At 42.3% G+C, this 24,002-nt stretch overlaps 1 protein-coding gene across 1 annotated transcript in view; it reads left to right on the top strand.

Annotated features, from left to right (window-relative positions):
- Positions 1–988: 988 nt before the first annotated feature.
- Positions 989–24,002, top strand: part of tent5d (terminal nucleotidyltransferase 5D) — a 31,110-nt gene continuing 8,096 nt past the window's right edge. Inside the window, exon 1 of the mRNA XM_079892351.1 lies at positions 989–1,282. The gene's annotated coding sequence lies outside the window, so the exon portion shown is untranslated. The remainder of the gene's footprint in view (positions 1,283–24,002) is intronic.

Genomic DNA, 24,002 nt, shown 5'->3' with positions numbered 1-24,002 from the left:
TCTCTTTATGGGGAGAAATCTTGGCACTTTTTTCACTTTTCCCCCCCTCAAATTTCATTACAGTATTGCACATAAGCGTGTTTGATCAGACTGTCATCGATACTCTGCTGGGATGTAACTATATAGAAAAGTAGAACTACATAGAAATGTAACTAAACAGAGTCTCGGCGAGGAGTGCCTAATGTATTGGACATGACAAGTCTCTGCAGAGATCTATCCTTGACGTGTACAGGAGGGAGGGGTTGATTGATGTTTGGTTTTGCGTCTCTCTTCATCATGAGAGCAAGAGAGGGATGAGTCACTCGCTGGCTGATATAACACAGCACTGCAGCGCTTGTGCAACTCACTGCCAGTAAAACACCACACCACGAGTCTATGTGTGTGAACAATACAATATTTGGCAGATTCATCGTATTTGACAATATTCAATTTTAGGTAGAAATCATTCAGCTTTAGCTAAAATACCGATTTTAGATAAGTAAAATAAAGTGGAATTTCCAAAAAGGAAGTTACCTCTATTGCAGAAGAACCAATGGCAGTGTGGGAATTATGAATTGTGTACACATTTAAACTGCATCATTGAAACAAGATGTTCAGAGATTAAAGGTAAATCATCTTCAATTTCCTGAACAGCCAGTTTACCAGTAAGAAATGCAGCCTTGCACAGAAATAAATTTATTAATCTCATACATGTGCACATTGTAACCGAGGCTTGCCTAATTGCAGATTATTCACTTGATATAATCACATTTTTACACAAAGAAAAATCAACAAATGTAAACTGCGATTTTCTTTATTATTATTTTTCTCTCCAAGGCTTTTAATGACATAATGGGAACCTTCTTTTATTTATTTATTTATTTATTCTTTCTTTTGGAAAACGCTGTTTAGAATAGATAACCCATCACAAGTGTCACTGTCGTTTAACAACACTACATGCACATACATGTGCGCGCTCTTGACACCTGTTAACTCTCGTTCCGCGGTCTTTTGATATGTGCCATTGTTGTGACTCGCACTACGTGGACTACCTCAAAACTCTGACGCCAGGTCGCCATGGAAACTGCTTTAAGCTCTGGGCTCTGAGAGAGCAGAAGGTGTGGGATATTTAAGAGTTTCAGAAGCACTATCTGCCTGAACAGCGACCGCGCTCCTGCAGCTTTTCCCAGCTCTGGAATTCAGCAAATGAACCTTAAACGACTGACCCGATGACCAAATCACTGTCGGATTAACCCTGGAAATCAACATTGACGCCACTCTTACGTTTCTGCACATCGAGTGGGTGAGTTGAAAAACTCCCATCTTTGTCTGGACTTGAACTCATTCGTATTGACTTTGACTTCTAATCTTGCCACATAGCTGTATAAATATTTGTAATTTAATGATGCATTGGCGACTGTTTATTATTGTTGTTATTATTATTATATTTTTTACTTTATGGTTTGACCACTGTCAAGTTTAAATTACGAATCGCTAGTTCGCTACAATAGCTGTTCTCTGCCAAAGTTTGAAAAACCTTATGACGCTGGACTGGCAACGCAATATGGTACCAGTGAATAGCCTACCAGTGAAAGAAACAGTGAGTAACTTAGTAGCATAAGTGGATACTTTTATGGTAGCCTAGCGATGACGACTGCATTTTTACTGTTATATCGATTCCACATATAATTTGTATTAACACACACGCTCAAACATAGGCTAAAAGCAACGCACTGTTCCTCTGCATGTCGATTCATGTTTGGTTTAACGTTTAAGATGCATTCGTTTGTCTTCCTGTGATTTGAAAATATAATGTCCTCATTTATCAGAACTTTTTTTTAATATACTTGGTCTGTAAGCAGCTATTGTACATGGTGAATAAATATAATTATATGTTCAACACAATACAGGCAAATTATGAATCGATGGAATGTACTATGCGCGTTAAATACATAAAGAACAGGCTGATTTTCTGGAACTTGCTGGCGTGTATCTGTGAATGGATGAGCAGAAGTACTTCGATGACTCACAGCGGTTTATTTGCGGGAGAGGGGCGGGGGAGGAAAACATCATCGTGCTGCAGCGTCACGGCCAATGTGCACATTCGTGTGTGTCTACAGACAGATGGCCCCATACATACTAATAAAGCTCTTTTGCCGAAGTGAATAATCACGACAGGGACAGTTAAAGTGAGACAGACAGTGAGATTTCACTTTATATGTCAGTCTTGCATGTGGGATTGAATTGCCGTGACGTGTCGGTAATGACGCCAAAGTCATAGCAGGACCAACGTCACGAGGCGACGCCCCCTCAGTCAAGATGAATGGCCAAACATTGTCTGCCTAGTGTCAATAGACTACAAAATCACTTTTTATTTAAGTGCATTATGTTTCATTTTGATTGGTTGTCTGGTTAAATAAGCATGCTTCCACAAGTTAAGTTGATGTTAGCACACCATGAAGACTGCAGCATAGAACATTTAAAGAACGTAAACAATGACAAAGGAACTACAACGAAATTGTGTATTTCCAGTGGTGGGATTTTTATAACCCAGAATAGTGATGGCAAGAACGATCAATATCCGCAAACCTTTCATACGGTTCTTTTCCATGAACTATTATAAAAATAAAACATTCCGCAGTTACGTCATCACACAATGACGTCACTCGTATATTGATTTATTTTCATTCGCTTAAGTTAGTGGTGTTTGTTGGCACGGTTTCATTCTGTGAACCTGCAAGTCGAATAGCATACTGTATGACTGAACTGGCAGTCTGCATCTTGGACAAGTTTACAACAACAATAGGCCTACATTTTTGCACCTAACACAGTACATTACATAGACATTGATGTACAAACATGGATATGTTATGCTTGTATATAAAAATAATAAACTATTTTATAAACTTCAGGATTTAGCTTAACAACTTAAGAATTAAATAAAAAATCTATAGTAAAATTAATTTACATCTTTCAACAGAAAGGTTTTTGCATGTTTTAAAAATAATGCTAGTCATAATAAGAATATTTCCAGTATATAGCCTACCTCTGGCTTGCACAAAGTATCAGCACTTGTTAGACTTTCGGAAATTCTCGGAAATCTTCTTCAGTTCGAACCAGTTCATTCAGTTCTTCTTCTGAGGTGGACAGGACGGAAAATCTGACTTTCAACTAGGGCGGCACGATTTAGGAGAAAATCTAAGTTAATTGCGATTTTTTTTTTCTGGTTAAAATTTTTTAAAACAAATCAACAACAACAACAACAGCAACAAAAAAAAAAAAGATAAAGAGCATCAGTGTCACATATTAACCAAGTCACCATCGTCTGCACTACATTTCCCATCACCCTCCTTGGCTCCCACCTGCACATCATTCACAATCACTTACACCTGCACCTCATCATCACCCTCATCACTGCCACTATAAAGGCACATCCTCACCACAGTTCCTGGTCTGACCTCGTTTTCACTAAGTGGACTATTCTCCCTGTCTCCAGTCATCACCCTGTCTCCAGCATCTTCCTTCCCTCTGTGTCTCCGCCAAGATCACCCTTTGGACTCCACTACCCTGCTCACCTCATCCCTGCACCTTTGTTATCAATAAATCACTATTCACCATCCATCTTCCTCTCCTGTGTCTACTTACCGTAACAGAAGGTCAGACCAATACCGCAAATGGATCCTGCAGTGTGCAGCTCCTCTGCATCGACCAGGACCAGCTTTCTCTCGAGGCACACACCGCGACGTTCCTCGATCTGGCGTGCCTTACCTCCTACCCAGACCGATCATTCAGTGTCTTTTACCACACAAGCCTCAATGCCGGCTCCCGAACTATATACCCGAACTGCCGGCTCTGAACCCGGTCTCCTGTGCTGCCGTCTCCGCCCTGGCTGCCTGAATGGCCTACTCCGCCCTGGTCGCCTGAATGGCCGACTCCGCCCTGGCCGCCTGAATGGCCCACTCCGCTCTGGTCGCCTGAATGGCCTACTCCACCTTGGTGGCCTGAATGGCCGACTCCGCCCTGACTGCCTGAACCAGCACTGCCCTGGAGGCTTCCTGCTCCAAATAGGCTACGCCCTCGTCAGCCTCCAGGGTTGGACTCCACTACCCTGCTCACCTCATCCCTGCACTTTGTTATCAAATCACTATTCACCATTCATCTTCCTCTCCTGTGTCTACTTACCGTAACAACCAGGATTGTTGTGCTTATATATTAATATGACTAATAATTATTATTATTATGATCATAATTATTATTGCTAATTAAAAATATTAAAATACCACAAATATTACTATTGTAATACTCTTATTATTTAAAAAAAAAAAAAAAAAAAAAAAAAAAAAAAAAAAATATATATATATATATATATATATATATATATATATATATACATATACATATATACAGTATATACACTCACCTAAAAGATTATTAGGAACACCTGTTCAATTTCTCATTAATGCAATTATCTAATAAACCAATCACATGGCAGTTGCTTCAATGCATTTAGGGGTGTGGTCCTGGTCAAGACAATCTCCTGAACTCCAAACTGAATGTCAGAATGGGAAAGAAAGGTGATTTAAGCAATTTTGAGCGTGGCATGGTTGTTGGTGCCAGACGGGCCGGTCTGAGTATTTCACAATCTGCTCAGTTACTGGTATTTTCACGCACAACCATTTCTAGGGTACAAAGAATAGTGTGAAAAGGGAAAAACATCCAGTATGCGGCAGTCCTGTGGGCGAAAATGCCTTGTTGATGCTAGAGGTCAGAGGAGAATGGGCCGACTGATTCAAGCTGATAGAAGAGCAACTTTGACTGAAATAACCACTCATTACAACCGAGGTATGCAGCAAAGCATTTGTGAAGCCAGAACACGCACAACCTTGAGGCGGATGGGCTACAACAGCAGAAGACCCCACCGGGTACCACTTATCTCCACTACAAATAGGAAAAAGAGGCTACAATTTGCACGAGCTCACCAAAATTGGACAGTTGAAGACTGGAAAAATGTTGCCTGGTCTGATGAGTCTCGATTTCTGTTGAGACATTCAGATGGTAGTCAGATGGAGTCAGAATTTGGCGTAAACAGAATGAGAACATGGATCCATCATGCCTTGTTACCACTGTGCAGGCTGGTGGTGGTGGTGTAATGGTGTGGGGGATGTTTTCTTGGCACACTTTAGGCCCCTTAGTGTCAATTGGGCATCGTTTAAATGCCACGGCCTACCTGAGCATTGTTTCTGACCATGTCCATCCCTTTATGACCACCATGTACCCATCCTCTGATGGCTACTTCCAGCAGGATAATGCACCATGTCACAAAGCTCAAATCATTTCAAATTGGTTTCTTGAACATGACAATGAGTTCACTGTACTAAAATGGCCCCCACAGTCACCAGATCTCAACCCAATAGAGCATCTTTGGGATGTGGTGGAACGGGAGCTTCGTGCCCTGGATGTGCATCCCACAAATCTCCATCAACTGCAAGATGCTATCCTATCAATATGGGCCAACATTTCTAAAGAATGCTTTCAGCACCTTGTTGAATCAATGCCACGTAGAATTAAGGCAGTTCTGAAGGCGAAAGGGGGTCAAACACAGTATTAGTATGGTGTTCCTAATAATCCTTTAGGTGAGTGTGTATATATATATATATATATATATATATATATATATATATATACATAATAAATGTAATAATTAGAAAAAAATATTTTTATTTGACAGAAAACACATTTACCTGTTAACATGCAGGCAGCCTATGACTGTAAATCATTAGAAAGGTCTAAGGATTTATTATAAAATATATTATTATGATAAAAATGTGTGACAATTTCTTAATTTTTATTCAAGTGGTAAAATCAAAAAGGGAGTCCATGTCTTTAATATGAATTATGCATCCATCTCTTATGCATCCACTGTGAAAAAAAAACAAAAAAACACTTCTGTACACTAGAGAAAAACATATGGATTATCATGTTTAATGTTTACATTTCTTTAGAGAGAAGAATTATTTAGTAAAAGTAAAAAAAAAAAAATTACCCAAAATAGGATTGTCTATTTCATTCATTCTAAAAGCTGGAGGGCACCTTCGCCAAGAAACAATGCCTCACAGAAGTAATATAACTTATGGCCCTGTCTCAAATGGCACACTTTATATGCACTTTCAGTCTTGTGGACTTACAGTGGCTGCTGTGTGCACGTGTCCGTTAAAAGGATTGTTCACCCAAAAATGAAAATTAGCCAGTGATTTACTCACCCTGAAGCCATCCTAGGTGTATATGACATTCTTCTTTCAGACGAAATCAATTGGAGTCATATAAAAAAATGTCCTGTCTACTCCAAGCTTTATAATGGGAGTGAATGAATGGCTGGTGAAAATTTGAAGCCCAAAAAAGTGCATCCATCCATTATAAAAGCAATCCATATGGCTCCAGGGAGTTAATAACAGGCCTTCTAAAGTGAAGCCATGCGTTTGAGTAAGGAAAATACCCATATTTAAAACTTTATAAACTATAATCACTAGCTTCTGACAGACGGCCGTACGCATCGATTTACGGTGGAAGACTAACCCCTGACCCGACGCACAACGTAATGACGAATGCAGGAGCTCAGAGGAAAGAGCAAAATAAAACACTGGTCGCGAATTAGCAATTTTGAAGAGCTGAAGAGCTACATTTTAAATGTCGGAAGATTTCTATATAATAGAAGAGGAGCTTCAGTTTGTTGTACAGCCCTATTTGTTTAAACCGCGAGAGGCGTCTAAGCTTACGATACTTCCTACGTCATACATGCGCCACGGGTTACTCTTGTGGCGGAAGTCGACTAGCGTAGTATGCATACAGTCGTCTGGTGGAAGCTAGGTAATTTAGATTATACAGTTATAAATATGGGTATTTGTCTTACAAAAACCCTTGGCTTCGCTTTAGAAGACCTTTATTAACCCCCCGGAGCCGTGTGGAATATTTTTTAACATGGATGGATGCACTTTTTTGGGCTTAAAATGTTCACTAGCCATTCACTCCCAATATAAAGCTTGGATGAGACATGACATTTTTTTTATATAACTCCGATTGATTTCGTCTGAAAGAAGAATGTCATATACACCTAGGATGGCTTCAGGGTGAGTAAATTATGGGCTAATTTTCATTTTTGGGTGAACTATCCCTTTAAGTCCATGAGACCGTAGGGTGTCCCATTTTTCATTTTAGGCTTCAGAAGGTTGCTCGCAAGCGCAACCTCCTTTGCGGTTGATATGCGCGCTTGATGCACACTTTTCCTGAGCCCGCACTGAAGCGAGCTCCGCAGCAGACTTCTTCCCGACAGTCAAATCGGTGTTACGTCACGAAAGTGCGGACTTGTAAGAAGACCGTGAGTGCTTAGGGTGCCTGGAAGGCAAGGCTGCAACGTCAGCCGGTACGCAGGGAAGAAGATCAGAGGCCGTTTTTTTTAATGAATGTCAATGGATGAGAGGCTTCACTACACTGAATAAAACACTTTTAACAATTTTTTAACTTTTAACAACTTTTAACTTTTAACGAATCTTAACAATTCGCTAAACAATACTTTTGTGGGGAACTACAGTATAGTTTACCTAGACAAAAAATATTTTTTAAGAAAAGGCAGAGTAGGGAATGTCGCGAAAGGTAGGACTCATTTACGGCATTACCAGCAGCAAATGTTGGGCAGTATTTAATAATTTAATAATAATATTGAGTGATATTGTATTTTCTAAAGAAAATGATCATTATCTGTTTTCTTTCTTTGGCTTTCAGGTTTTTACAATTTATAAGACTTGAATGACTATGCTGAAATAATTCATAAATGAACAAAGAGAAAAATAAATAATCGAATTATAAATATTGTATTGTTGTTTTAATGAAAAATTATAATAAAATGTGTTTTCTCTATGCCTCCCAGTTTTCAAAAAATAAATTAGAATTGAATTGTAATGATTTATGACTCCTGTGTGTGCCTAATAATGATATATAACACTTTTTAATGAATGAAGGTAAACAAAATATAAGGATTTTAATAAATAAATGTATTCTTTCTATGGCTTCCAGTAATCTGCAGCTAACAGAGCAATTTGTGCTCTTTTTTTACCGCTCAGTATGTAACATCCTGACTGCTATTTTATGTCCTAAAAGTGGCACCGTAGCCCTCGGGCAAGTCTCGCATCTCGCGAGATTAGAGAGCAAGAGTAATAAAAGCATGTAGTTAAGAAAGCTCCGTGTCTGTTCCAGTTATTACATCTACAATATAGTTTAGCCAGTGAGCAAACATTACATGGTGTCAGAGTAGAGGCTAATACTCACGTCCCGAAAGAAACATGGATAGTTTCGGCGTCCCAGCACCCAAGATGGATTGGGAATCAGCTAACTTACCGGAAGCGTGGCGGCGTTTCAAGCAGCACGCGGAGCTAATATTCTCCGGACCTCTACGGGAGAAACGCGAACAGGACAAATGCAGCTATCTCCTCCTATGGATCGGGGAAAAAGGGCGTGACATTTTCAACACATGGACACTAACAGATGACGACGCGAAGAAACTACAAACATACTACGATAAGTACACCGCGTACCTCACACCAAAGTCTAACCCGATATATGCAAGATATCGTTTCCATGAGAAAACACAAGGTGATGGGGAAACTTTTGAACACTTTGTCACGGAACTGAAGCTGTTAGTTAAGGACTGTGGATACCCCAACAGCGACGAGATGGTGCGAGACCGCATTGTTTTCGCTACAAATTCACCGCGAGTGCGGGAGAAGTTGCTCAGCCATGGCGCGGAGCTAACGCTAGATCAAGCCATCAACATCGCGCGATCTCATGAGCTAGCACAAGTCCAACTCAAAGAGATGGTGGGAAGTAAATACCCCAATAACGACGCCGTACACGCCATAGCCCGAAGACCGGAACGCAGATCAGCGCGCACGAGTCACAAAGCCAGGCCGAGAGAGCCCGCCACAGCACAAAGAGAATGTGATAGATGCGGCGGCCTGCATACGACTAAAGACGGCGCCTGTCCAGCTAAAGGCAAGCAATGCATGAAATGCAAAAAATTCAATCACTTTGCAAAAGCCTGTAAGTCAAAACTACACACAAACACCCACACAAGAAAAGTGATTCACACGATGGATGAAGACACTGAAGATGAGCAGGTAGAACTTTTTATTGACGGACTTACAAGTGAAAACACAGGAAAAGGTAATGAACAAGCTTACGTTGAAATTGAAATCGGGACTCAGAAAGTTAAATTTAAAATTGACACTGGCGCACAGACCAATGCAATTCCAGTACAGATATTTGAAAGACTGTTCAGAGACACTGCCATAAAACCCACCTCTCAAAGAATCTCAGGATATGGCGGTGAGTTCCTGAAAGTGAAAGGCACCTGTCATCTAAAGTGCAAGTATAAAAACACCTCCATTGTGCTCGAATTCTACATAGTGGACACCAAAGCACCCCCCATCCTAGGGATGAGAGCTAGCCTAGACCTTAAGTTAATCAAGCTGATACTGGCTGTGGCCGATGAGGAAGCGAAACCATGCACAGACACAGACAGCCTCCTTAAAGAATACACAGACGTCTTCCAGGGCATAGGAGAGTTTCCAGGGGAGTGCAACCTCCATGTCGACCCACACGCCACACCAGTAGTGTATCCACCACGAAGAGTACCGATCGCTCTGCGAGACAGACTGAAAAAAGAGCTTGACAAGATGGAAGAGAGCAACGTAATTTGCAAAGTGACAGAGCCCACAGAATGGGTTAATGCCCTCGTTGTTGTAGAAAAACCCCAGACTGGCAAGCTGAGAGTCTGCTTGGACCCCAGAGACCTCAACAAGGCGATAAAAAGGCCACACTACCCCTTACCGACTTTAGAGGATGTCACCACAAAGCTCGCCGGAGCGAAGTACTTCAGCGTCCTCGACGCCAGATCAGGCTATTGGGCCATAAAGCTGAGCACAACGTCATCCCTGCTAACAACATTTAAAGGAGCTGTATGTAAGAAATGTATTTCAATTAATCATAAAATGGCCCTGATATGTCACTAGACATTAAGAAATCATGTTCATTTCAAATACTTATATCACTGACAACAGTAGTCCGGCCAGGATATTGTCATTTAAAAAGTGAACTTGCAGCCCTCAACTGATGTTGATGTTGTCATCTTGTGTTTTGGCCTGAAGCCCCACCCTCCACCTATCTACCAATCACGAAGTCAGTAGTGTTTCGGCATCCGGGTTGCCAGCTCTGCTGCTCTTACCACAGCTGCAGCTCCTTGTAGCAGCCTACGTTCCTGCTGGATCCTGCAGCATATCTGGCAACCTCGAGTCAGGGGGGAGGGGGAGCGGATACACTGCTCTACAGTAATTTGAAAGTGATTGCAGTACCAGTTTTGGCCACAATCTTACATACAGCTCCTTTAACACCCCCTTCGGCAGATACAGGTTCCTGAGGCTGCCATTCGGAATCAATTCAGCTCAAGACGAATTCCAAAGGCGCGTCGACGAGACATATGAGGGCCTCACAGGTGTAGCTGCCATCGTCGACGACATACTCGTCTTCGGCAAGACAAAGCTTGAACACGACAACAACCTCAGGGCCATGCTGAAACGGACAAGAGAAAGAGGGGTAAGGCTAAATCCTGATAAATGCCAAATATGTGTATCAGAGGTCAGCTACTTCGGCCACACGCTCTCGCGAGAAGGTGTCAAGCCAGACCCAGCGAAGGTGAAAGCGATACAAGACATGCAGCCACCCACAAGCAGAGGAGAGTTAGAAACCATTCTCGGGATGATTAACTATCTGGCCAGATTCGCACCACGCCTCTCCGAGATAAACGCACCACTACGCCAACTGCTGAAGCAGGACAGTGAGTTTTTATGGGACAAAAACCACGACAAAGCATTCACGCAGACGAAAAAACTGATAACTGACCACCCTGTACTTGCATACTTCGACCCACAAAAAGAACTGAGACTCCAAGTAGACGCCTCAAAATGTGGCCTCGGCGCTGTCATGCTCCAGGACGAAAAACCCATTGCCTACGCTTCCAAGTCACTCAACAGCACCGAAGTGAATTACGCTCAGATAGAGAAGGAACTGTATGCAGTTTTATTCGGCTGTAAGCGTTTTCACGAATACATGTACGGCCGGAGAGTGATTGTAGAATCCGACCACAAAGCTCTGGAAGCTATCCTCCGAAAACCGCTGGCTGCAGCACCACCGCGGCTACAAAGGATGATATTACAGCTCCAGAAATATAACATACACATCATCCACCGACCCGGAAAGGACATCCCAGTGGCCGATACATTGTCCCGAAAATCCATCGAGCACCAAGACAGCAGCCTTATGGAGAGTATGGAAGCACAGGTACATACACTCATAAGCACTGTTCCGGTGAGCGACAGGAAGCTACTGGAAATCAAGGACGCAACAGCACAGGATGCACAACTTACTGCACTCAGAAGAGCCACACAGAATGGATGGCCAGACGAAAGGAGGAAATGCCCACCCAGCATCCAAGAATATTGGAACCACCGAGATGAGATCTCAGAGATGGAAGGAATACTTTTCAAGGGTGAGAAAATCATAGTCCCCCTGAGCCTCAGAGGAGACATGATCCAGCGCGTACACGCAGGACACATGGGCATGGAGAAAAGCAAACATAGAGCACGAGACCTCCTGTTCTGGCCCGGGATGGGCAAACAAATAGAAGCAACAGTAGAACAGTGCAGTATATGCCAGGAACGACGTGAAGCTAACCCCAAAGAACCACTGAGGTCCCATGACATACCCGAGAGACCATGGCAAATGGTAGGCACAGACCTCTTCACATGGAACACTCAAAACTTCATCATCATTGTAGACTACTATAGTAGATTCTTTGAAATGGAGCAGCTCACAAATACCACCTCACTTGCAGTAATCGCCAAACTCAAGTCCGCGTTCGCTCGTCACGGCATCGCAGAGACAGTCATCAGTGACAACGGACCATGCTACAGCTCTGAGGAGTTCCGCCGTTTCGCAAACGCGTGGGACTTCACCCACACCACCACAAGTCCGCGCTACCCACAGAGCAACGGCCTTGCTGAAAAGACCGTCCAGACAGCAAAGCGCATCCTGGACAAGGCAAAAGCCGGAAATACAGACCCCTACCTCGCTCTGCTGGAGTACAGGAACACTCCAGTTGACAACCTTCAGTCACCGGCCCAGCTTCTGATGAGCCGACGACTGCGTTCCATACTCCCAGCGACCAGTAGGCATCTGCAGCCACAGGTAGCACCCCAAAGAGCTGTCCAAGACAGACGAAAGGCATGCCAACACCGCCAACAAGCATACTTCAACAGAGGCACCAAGCCACTGCCTCACCTACCTGCTGGCACACCCATTCGTTTCCGTCAGGAAGATGGCTCCTGGAGACCTGCAACGGTAACACAACATGCACACACACACAGGAGCTACCAAATCCAGACAGAAGATGGACAGACTCTACGGCGCAACCGTTGGCACCTCCGTGACAGCAGAGATGTTCAAGACACCAAAGACACACAGCATGCAGACACACACACCAATAACACACAGCCACCACACCCCGAACCTGCTGACCATCCGCAACCAACAAACCAACAAAAACCCAATTACACAACAAGGTTTGGCCGCATCTCCAGGCCAAGACAAATCCTTGACCTATAATGTAAAGGGTGTAGGCGGATCGCTGCCCTAAAAAAAAAAAAAAAAAAAAAACCTGAATTTTGCAAAGTTGTACTTAAGCTGTTGTTGTTGTTGTCTCTTGTAAAAAAAAAAAAAAAAGGGAAACAAGAGAAAGGTGTTTTCGCGTTTTAATACCTGTTACTTACCTACTACCTCTGAAACACTGTGAAATCAGTTTAACTGCCTGTTCTGTTTTTTTTTGCACAACTAGTTCACCTTTAAGTTACTTGAATCATATGGGAAATGAAAACATTATTTCTGACTTAAAACTAATGACTTATTGGTGCACATGTCGTATGTCATTTAACTGCTACCTGTACTTGTTTACATTACAGCAATGACACTAACGACCACAGACTGTAATTGTCAGACCGTTTATATGTGCATTCAGCACAATTGTTATGTTCGCAGAATTAATGTTGTGTGTGTTTAGGTAATGCCATTTTTCTCTTGAGAAGGGAGATGTAACATCCTGACTGTTATTTTATGTCCTAAAAGTGGCACCGTAGCCCTCGGGCAAGTCTCGCATCTCGCGAGATTAGAGAGCAAGAGTAATAAAAGCATGTAGTTAAGAAAGCTCCGTGTCTGTTCCAGTTATTACATCTACAATATAGTTTAGCCAGTGAGCAAACATTACAAGTAAAGCCATAGACTGTAAAAAATATGGACAAAGCGTCTGTGACGTCACCCATAGACTTTCTGAAGAACGGGTTTGAAGCCGTTTATGGGGGGTATGGGCGGCGCCATCTTGGAAAATCTTGGGAAATCCTAACCCCGCCCACCTTCTGACGCAGCGTGCGTCACTCAGCTCGCTCTGTTACTCCGGTTATCTCTGTGTATATTTTAGGCAACGAAATATGTTATAAAACACCATACTAACTCTTTTCGTTTTCATTTAAAGAAATCTTAAACATTATAGCCACACAAATGTGGTTCAGGCAATGCGTATTGATTATATTCACTGCACATAACGTTTGCCTATTTATAACAAAACGAAATATAAAACACAAACCTGCCTCTTTTCGTTTTAAATATAATATAAAAATATTAAACATTTTAATATGGTCCAGGCAATATGTGCATTTGTACTAAACAACAGATTTTGCAGTAAACACCTTTACAGATCATCTTCGTTGTATTAAAATTTAAAATGACAAAACTCAACCCAGTCTCTTTTTGTTAAATTTCACTTTTATCAATATTAGCCATTATAAAAGTATAAGTAAAAGGTACAAGAAGCTATACAAATAAAGCAAACAATTCAGTCAAACATACAAAGTCAGCGCTCTAGTCTAACCATACAACGGTAAAGTTAAATAGCTTATAAAGTTATGAAACTTCACTTAGCCCTCAGCCAAAACGATTGCCTAGGGACCAAATTATAGATTCACAAGACCAAAAATCGCCCATTAGATATAGACAAGACGAATTATATCTCATGTTTAACCACTACAGAGACGCCAGAGTCCGCGGCAAACGCCAGAGTCCGCGGCAAACGCCAGAACGACTAGCCGAGGAAAAGCTGTTCCAGGCGGGGTACATGCGCCGAGCGCCCGGTCATCGCTGGATCTCACAACTGGATCAAATTTTCATAAATCTTTAAATAAACCACAGATTTGAGCTTTAAAGGGACACTTCACCCATTTGCATTAAGCTTTGCATTGTTAGAAACCCAGTCATACTATTGAATGGTCATGCACCTTTTTTCATTTTCCCCCGAGACGAGAGAAATCTGTATTTACCTCTTTACACTTCCTCCTACAATGACGCAAAAATCGTCATTTTGCGTCATTGTAGGAGGAAGTGTAAGAGGGGGGGATTTCTGTTAAGACTACAAGCACTAGATCCACCCTTTCAAACCCGCCCATAGGGGGTTGGACCTAATGCGCTAACAGACCTATCACAGATCAGTGCGAGTGCGTTTGATTTCAACGGCAGAAACCTGCAGAAAACATGGACGAAGAAAGCTGAGTAGTAGGGGTTACCATACTCTATTTCCCGGACATGTCCGGCCGTCGAGATCGACAAAAATGTCCGGGATTCAGCTTTTGCTTTCTGCGGTCGCCATCCATTGTTTACATGCTCACCTTTTGTTTCAATCTAACTGAATTCACCCCGATTGGTGAATCTGAATGTAATGTTTACATGAATGCTAAACAAGTGATCGGTTGATTTGCGTTTTAACATTGCTAAGAAAATACCCGCACCTCCGTGAGAGATAGCCCATGAGACCGGTGCATCTCACAGGCGCGCTCATCAGTAATCACAGTAATACAGGGAGCAGGACGAGGCTAGCGCCGCGGGAGAAAGACGCGAGGCCGGTGGCGTGATCGGTTGAAAGACGCGAGGCCGGTGGCGTGATCGGTTGAAAGACGCGAGGCCGGTGGCGTGATCGGTTGAAAGACGCGAGGCCGGTGGCGTGATCGGTTGATGTGTGTTTTACCATTGCTAAGAAAATACCTGCTCCTCCGTGCGAGATACGAGAACAGTGCCTCACAGGTGTCGGTCGTCAGTAATCACGCCACCGGCCTCGCGCCGTTCTCCCGCGCCCCTCAGCCTCGTCCTGCTCGCCACAGTAAACATGATGAATGGCGACTGTAGAACGCAAAAGCCGAATCCCGGACATTTTGGGCAAACTCGTCACGGAGACTCACTCGTAGCCTAGCCTTGCCTTGTTGTTTTAAACTGCGCTGTCTTACCGGTAGGCGTGGCTTGGGAGTGGCCTTGTAGGGCAGCGAAGCAAGTGCATTCTGGGAGTTGTTGTCTTTCATCCACATAAGCCAAAAATACATTTTCTGGCTTTTCTCAGTCTAGAAAGCTCCAAATTCAAAAATAATTTCACATTTCTTCTACATAAATGACCCACTTTCAATACACATTCATGTCTCCACGGGTGAAATGACCCTTTAAACAACTACATTCTCGCCTGAAAAACTCTTAAAACTACATTTCATGATACAGAAACAGTAGTATTCAACTGTGTTAAAAAATGGCGCTTCTTATGTTGTCATTCTCCTTTGCGCGGCCTAAGCTGTCAATCAAGCTGTCAATCAAAGTTAACCACGCCCTTATTTGTCATTCATTTTATATCTAAATACGATCTAAACTAACGAGTCAGAAAAAAATTCACCCCCCTCACAGTTGTCAGGCACTCGGAAGCTATCGAAAAATACAATAAAATCCATGGGACCAACCTGTAAAAACATGAATTTATGCTGTGAAAACGGACATTTTAACATGGGGGCTATGGACATTTGCTCCCTTTTGGGACCTCCCTCTAGCGGATTTTCAATGTATTGCAGTTTTTCGCACTTCCGGGTAGGCTTCATTTTTCAGACCAGAATGTTGCCGCTTGAGTAAAGCGCATTCCACAAACATTGCAGTCCTACTGTACGTGTACTAGCGATATAACAATAGGGAGAGATAACATAGCCTAAGTTCTAGAAACTCAGAAACAAGAAAACAGAACTAAGCTCACTGAAACAATGTATCAATGAAAGGACAAAACCTGACAAAAAAAACAAAAAAAACACTACAAACACAAGAGACACAGCTGAGAACAACCAAGCGGCAACATTCTGATCTGAAAAATGAAGCCTACCCGGAAGTGCGAAAAACTGCAATACATCGAAAATCCGCTAGAGGGAGGTCCCAAAAGGGAGCAAATGTCCATAGCCCCCATGTTAAAATGTCCGTTTTCACAGCATAAATTCATGTTTTTACAAGTTGGTCCCATGGACTTTTATTGTATTTTTCGATAGGTTCCGAGTGCCTGACAACTGTGAGGGGGGTGAATTTTTTTCTAACTTGTTAGTTTAGATCGTATTTAGATATAAAATATATGACAATAAGGGCGTGGTTAACTTTGAGTGACAGCTTGATTGACAGCTGACAAGGCAGCGCCACGGAGAATGACAACAAGAAGCGCCATTTTTTAATACAGTTGACATATAATACTACTGTTTATGTATCATGAAATGTAGTTTTAAGAGTTTTTCAGGCGAGAATGTAGTTGTTTAAAGCTCAAATCTGTGGTTTATTTAAATATTTATGAAAATTTTATCCAGTTGATCCAGCGATGACCGGGCGCTCGGCGTTCATGTACCCCACCTGGAGCAGTCTTTCATCGGCTTGACGTTATGAGGTTTGCCGCCAATGCCGCGGACTCTGGCGTCTCTTTAGTGGTTAAACATGAGATATTGTGTATATCTATATCGTCTTGTTTATATCTAATGGGCGATTTTTGGTCTCGTGAATCTAATTTTTTTTTTCCTGGGCAATCGTTTTGGCTGAGAGGAAGTTTCATAACTTTATAAGCTATTTAACTTTACCGATGTATAGACTATAGAGCGCTGACTTTGTATGTTTGACTGAATTGTTTGCTTTATTTGTATAGCTTCTTATACCTTTTACGTATACTTTTATAATGGCTAATATTGATAAAACTGAAATTTAACAAAAAGAGACTGGGTTGAGTTTTGTCATTTTAAATTTTAATACAACGAAGATGATCTGTAATGTTGTTTACTGCAAAATCTGTTGTTTAGTACAAATGCACATATTGCCTGGACCATAAAATGTGTACGGTAATATTTTTATATTATATTTAAAATGAAAAGAGGCAGGTTTGTGTTTTATATTTTGTTTTTTCATAAATAGGCAAACGTTATGTGCAGTTGAATATAATCAATATGCGTTGCCTGAACCACATTTGTGTGGCTATAATGTTTAAGATTTCTTTAAATGAAAACGAAAAGAGTTCGTATGGTGTTTTATAACATATTTCGTTGCCTAAAATATACACCGAGATAACCGGAGTAGCACAGCGAGCTGAGGGACGCACGCTGCGTTAGAAGGTGGGCGGGGTTAGGATTTCCCAAGATTTTCCAAGATGGCGCCGCCCATACCCCCCATAAACGGCTTCAAACCCGTTCTTCAGAAAGTCTATGGGTGACGTCACAGACGCTTTGTCCATATTTTTTACAGTCTATGAGGGAATAATGAGGGCAAACAGAAACAAGACAAAACTACAAACTAAAAGTCTAAAACTAGAGCACAGAGAAAAGATCCATTACAAGTGGTTTGTGACAGTAGACCTACTTATTTTCACATTCAGATTGTGAAGTCCAGTACCAGCTCCTAGCCTGTAAAATTTATATAGGGCAGATTCTGGGTTTTAGTGCTAGTTTATGATAAACATTTTGTAAGCTTTATATTCTAATCAATGACCACATGTAGACAATAGGCGCGTTTCCATTACAGATTTGCGCAAAACTTTTGCTTTTATTTATTTTTTTCCTACGTCGACAAAAAACTATTGCGAAATGACGGCGTTTCCATTAACCGAAGTTATGCGACTAAAACGTAATTTTTTCCTCTCGCGATAATTAATTCCAAAAATCATGGCGATGGATGTTGGTAGGTTTACGTATATCCCAGCCACTGCACTGGCCATTATTATTAATCGAAGGAGACATATGTGTTATCCAAGCATTAATGGTAAGGAAATTCCCTTATACTTGGACCGGCTAGTGTTTCTGGGTGTTTCTCCCTCATATCTGCTTCGAGGTCTTGATTCCTGCTGAGGCTTCAGGGCATCCGGGTCCTAAATTACATCTATGACTGGATTATTTTGGCCCATTTGCAGGAGCTGACAGTTCAGCTCAACACAAAGAAAAGTGTGTTGGCACCCACCCAGAGAACTACATTTCTGGGGGTGGTGTGGGACTCGACTACGATGCGGGCTTAAATGTCTCCTGCACGTATCGAGTCCATCCTGGCCACGATGACCAGGATAAAGCTAGGCCATGCCATCACTGTGAAACATATTCAGAGGTTGTTATTGCTCATAGCAGCTGCGTCCAACGTGACACCATTAGGCCTGCTGCACATGAGGGCCCTGCAATGGTGGTTAAAAACCAAGGGGTTTTCCCAGAGGGGGAACCCATTCTGCATGATCAGGGTTACGCGCAGATGCCTTCGCTCCCTATCTATGGAAGAAACTTTGGTTCCTGTCCCAAGGTCCCATGCTGGGAGCGTCATGTCGCCGGAAAGCCTTTTCGACAGACGCATCCTCACGGGCTGGGATGCGGTCATGGACGGCCGCTTTATGAGAGGTCTTTGGCAGGACCATAATTTTTCTTGGCACTTCAATTGCCTAGAAATGTTGCCGGTCTTCTGGGCTCTGAGGAGCTTCCTCCCAGACCTCAAGGGTCACCACGTTCTTGTGAGAACAGACAACATGTTGGTGGTGTCCTATCTAAATTAACAGGGGGGTCTGAGATCATGTCCTCTAAGCAAACTAGCGCATCAGATCCTCCTGTGGTCCTAGGGAAGACTGTTATCTCTCAGAGCAACAAACATCCCCAGGGGACCAGAATCGGGGGGCAGACATCCTGTGGAGGCAGGGGCTGAGGCCCGGGGAATGGAGACTTCACTCCAAGGTGGTGGAGTCCATGTGCGAGAGGTTCGGCCCAGTGGAACTGGATCTGTTCGCATCTCAAGAGACGACACACTGTCCACTGTGGCTTTCTCTCCCGTATCCAGCCCAGCTGGGGTTGGATGCCATGATGCAGGTGTGACAGAGGCGGTGCCTGTATGCATTTTCCCCGATTGCTCTGCTCCTGGGAGTTCATCACGACGGGGTCAGTCTACTCCAAGTAGCCCCGTTGTGGTCGGTTCGAGTATGATTCTCAGACATAATATCGCTCCTAGAGGACCCTCAATGGGAGTTCACCATCAGGAGGGACCTGCTTTCGCAGGCAGAGAACTCCATATTCCACCCTCGGCCAGAGCTGTGGAAACTGTAGGTCTGGCCCCTGAGGGGGCACAGTACCTAGAAGCTGGCCTATCAGCAGGAGTAGTCGGGACCATACTCCGCTCCAGAGCTCCATCCACAAGAAAATTGCACGGCCTAAAATTAAATGTTTTCACCATTTGATATAGAGAGCGTGGCGTGAACCCAGTTAACTGCCCAATGGCTTCATTGCTGGAGTTCCTCCAGGATTGCTTCTCTGCTGGACTTACCTCATCCACACTCAAAGTGTATGGCTGCCATTGTGGCTTTCCACACTCCTCTGGGTGATGGCCCTTTGGGAAGACATCAGCTGGTCGTACGATTCCTCCGTGGGGTTTGGACGATGAGGCCTGCAACTCGGATCTGGCAGTGGCTCTCGAAGGGCTGGTCGAGGCCCCCTTTGAACCTTTAGAGTCGGCTGAGGCCAAGAACCTTTCACTCAAGGTAGCTTTTCTCTTAGAAATCACTTCTCTTAAAAGAGTAGGAGATCTTCAGGCCCTCTCTATATAGTGCCTGGAGTTTGCTCCTGGAAGAGTTAAGGGAAGACACGGCAGGCAAAAACATCGGGTTTTGTTTTCACTGGTCAATTTTGAGATTTTGGGCTATTTGTCTTCAATAACATGTCTTTCAGACTTGTGGTGAAAAAAAGTCCAAAATACACATTTAGATCTTTATTTTACTACACTTTGTCTATTTGCGTCTGTAGATTTCACCTAGATTCAACAAAAGTTGGCGTTCTAAATCAACATGCTGCTCCATGATCACTTTCTGCTCTCTCTCTCTCCTGTACAATGTTGTCGTATCCAAATACGGTAATTTCCTTTTTTTTTATCAGCAACCAATCGTGAAAGTATAATGGGGCATTTAACTCTAAAAACGAAATCTCATTGGCTGATGTCAATTTTAAAGGCCGTTTTCTCAAAATGGGTTTTTTCTCATACTCTGAGCCAGAAATCTCCACTTCAGCAGCACTTACATACACCAAACCTTCCAGTTGTATTCCTATCTATATTCTTAAGGTTTTTACAGAGGGGTTATGCCTGGCTCACACTACAGGAGTTTTAAAATCCTAACCGATTGTAAAATCTGGTTGCAGCACACAGAATCTTTGCAGATTTTCTTCCTTCAAATCTTAAACATGCTTAAAAGTGACTCACCTGATCTCACAGCAGATCTGAAGCGGAAAAGCATGTAAACACAATATCTGTCCTTCATATCAAGTCATATTTGTGAAAAGGTAGCCGTGACCAAAGCGAAATCTTTCAAAAATCATCCTTTTAACATTTAAGGATATGTCTAATGAATGGCGTCAGCGCTGTTCAATACAATGAATCAATGCCATTGATCATGAAGTGACGCATCGGCTTCAGCGGTGCCCATGCACTGCATTGCTGCTCAGCTGAGCCTTGCAAAGTGGAACTCAAAGTTCAGATTAAATATTAAAATAATTAACAGCTTGTTTCATTACATCTATCTTTGAATGAATCTGCGGGGTTTTTTGTCCTTTTTTTTTTTTTTTACATTTCCTTTGAATGAACAGTTTAATGACTCACTCAAAGACTGTTCCTTCCCGCCACCTGGTGGCGTAACAATGTAACTGGACTGAGTGACAGCCTGTCTAGAAAGCGCAGAGACTATCAATGCCAATACTGGTGAAATATCAGCAGAAAGCCTCTCGTAAAGTGAGATTCAAGGAACTAACTGCTATATAGCATTGGCCTGACAAGCTCATTGTCAGGTTTATGTTGTGTTTATTATATTATGTGGACCCGACCCTTATTTTGACATTGTATCTTCATTTTACTTCACTTCGTTTTAATGCGCTTTTTAGTTTCGGTTTCATTACTGAACATGTACTCGTCTTCGTGCCTGCTGACCACAGCGTAACACTTATTTATTTAGCAATAAATAAATGGAGATAAAAACACATATAGCGCTGTTGAGTCACTCAAAATTACCTCAAGGGAAATGCACCACGACAGCCCTACTCGTTTCTGATTGGCTATTTTGACAGTACTGACGTGATGTCTTGCTCATCCTGATTAAAAATCCTAAATATCAAACATGTTTGATGTGATCGGGGCGAGCACGATTTGTGCGAGAGCAGATCAGGAGGTGCAAGATTCGATCTGTGAACGCCTCACATTACCAGATAATCTGCGACGAACATCGGAACCGATCAAGGTCATCGACAAGATTTTTTCTCTGATTCACGGGAGGGGAAAATCGGGGATAAATCGGCCTAAAACTCCTGTAGTGTGAGCCAGGCATTAGTTCATATATCATTCAGATTCTGATTATACAACATTTTATACATAAAAAAAATAATATTTTTTATGGCTGTTGACAGTTTTTTCTGATTAATGGAGTGATTAAAAAGAGATATCCAAAATCCCCTCTGTAAAAAAAACCTTTGACTCTAATATGTCAACAAAATGAAACAAGAATTTTGAATCTGGCTTTATTCAATGTTCAGATTTCTCTTCTGGAAATATACAAATTAGTGCATATTTAATGAGATACTACCTAATTTGCATATTTAAACATAAATATTCTAAAAACTTGTAATACAAAAGATATTTGTCTTAATGTCAGTAATCAACTGGGGAAGTTTCATGCTGATATCTATTAGTTAATTTTTTTTTTCCTATTCACCTGGGGTGTCTCCCCTTAAAGGAGAAGTTCACTTTTAAAATGAAAATTCTGTCATCATATACTCACCCTCATGTTGTTTCAAAGCTGTATGAATTTCTTTCTTATGCTGAACAGAAAGGAAGATATTTAGAAGAATATCAGTAACCAGACAGTTTTTGGGTCCCAATGACTTCCATAGTAGGAAAAATATATACTATGGAAGTCATTGGGACCCAAAAACTGTCTGGTTACTGATATTCTTCTAAATATCTTCCTTTCTGTTCAGCATAAGAAAGAAATTCATACAGCTTTGAAACAACATGAGGGTGAGTATATGATGACAGAATTTTCATTTTAAAAGTGAACTTCTCCTTTAAGCCTGGCTAAGGTACGGCATGGCCAACGGTTCTCCAGGCTTTTCATCCTCCACCTCACATGACGGCGGAAGATGAGAGACTTAATCTGCTCTGCCCTGTCAGAGCTCTCACTATTTATGTTCAGAGGTCTTCTCAATGGTGGAAGTCGGACTAGTTGCTGGTGTGTTTCGGGTCACCCAAGATGGGGCTCCAGGCTGGATAGTACTGAATAGTTCAGACTATTTCCCTGGCCTATCAGGTGTGCAGTTTGCCTTCACCTTTGGCCGTGAGGGCTCACTCAACCAGGCGTATGGCGTCCTCTAGAGCCCTCCTCTCAGGGGCCCCTATCCAGGAAGTGTGTGATGCGTCTGGATTTTTTAGTCTGGACCTCCCTTCTACGCCGGGTACACAAGTGCTCTCGTCCTAAAGCCCCGTTCACACCGCCAGCGACTTTGTCGCTGTATGTCGCTAGTCTCTGTACTGTGAAGTTGTGGGTGTTCGTTGTGCTGTCCCTCTAATGTTATTGGTAGACCACACGTCTGGCCATATCTATACAAAATACCACCACAAGTGATATATACAACTATATAATTTTAATTTGACTTGGAATTAGGCTCAAAAGAAACAGTATACTGTTGGGAGAGTGTTATTATATTACCACAGCAGTGTTCAGTGGATTAAATCATTTATCCTACTAAATTAACGATCGATCAATCAACAAATTAACTCATACTGTCATAAATTACTAAAACGTCATTCAAATTTTACAAATAATACATTTTCTTGTCCCTAATAGTCAACATAATGCAGGGGAAACTGTAAAAATGAACTGCAGCAGTGTTAAACTTGCATCATAAAATTACAACACTCGAACTAAATGTGTAAATTAAGCTCACTGAGACTGTTGACAGTTTTTTTCCATGCATCATTTTATTATATCCATGTATGTGGTTACAGTCAAATCATATAAAACAGTGAAATCGCCCTAGAACTCTTCTGTCTTGCCTGCACTTGAGACGGTGAGGTGAGCTGAGCTGAGCTCCACTGAAAGTCTTCTTTCCTATTGGTTGTCGCTCGTGAAAATCGCTTCTCACGAGAAGGGAACGAGACACTGCGTCCCTTTGCCACGCCTCCCCCTGCCTGGGAGCGACTTTCTTCATCACAGAAGTTAACTCTGTTGTGTGCTGGCGTCCCTCTGTAGCTTCCGTGTATGCCGTCACACGTTACGTCATGATGCAGCACCAATCAGGATTGGATTAGTTTCATTCATACATCAGATGCGTTATGCTAAGGGCGTTCCCCAAAGTGGAACAAGGGTTACAGTCGTAACCCGAGATGTTTTGGTCGATCGATCACAAGTGAATGAGAGAGACACATACCCATTTACACCTGTCCTGCATCCCAATGTCCATACTATTCATCCTAATAGTATGTGAGATTAGAATAAGTGTGTCCCATATGTTGAAAAGAGTATGTCAAAAATATTTATTTAATGTTATCCGTGTTATATT

The sequence above is a fragment of the Squalius cephalus genome (assembly GCF_949319135.1).
Source record: "Squalius cephalus genome assembly, chromosome: 14".
Classification (NCBI taxonomy): domain Eukaryota; kingdom Metazoa; phylum Chordata; class Actinopteri; order Cypriniformes; family Leuciscidae; genus Squalius; species Squalius cephalus.
Note: the sequence above shows the minus strand (reverse complement) of the source record. Positions and strands in the feature narration are given on the sequence as shown.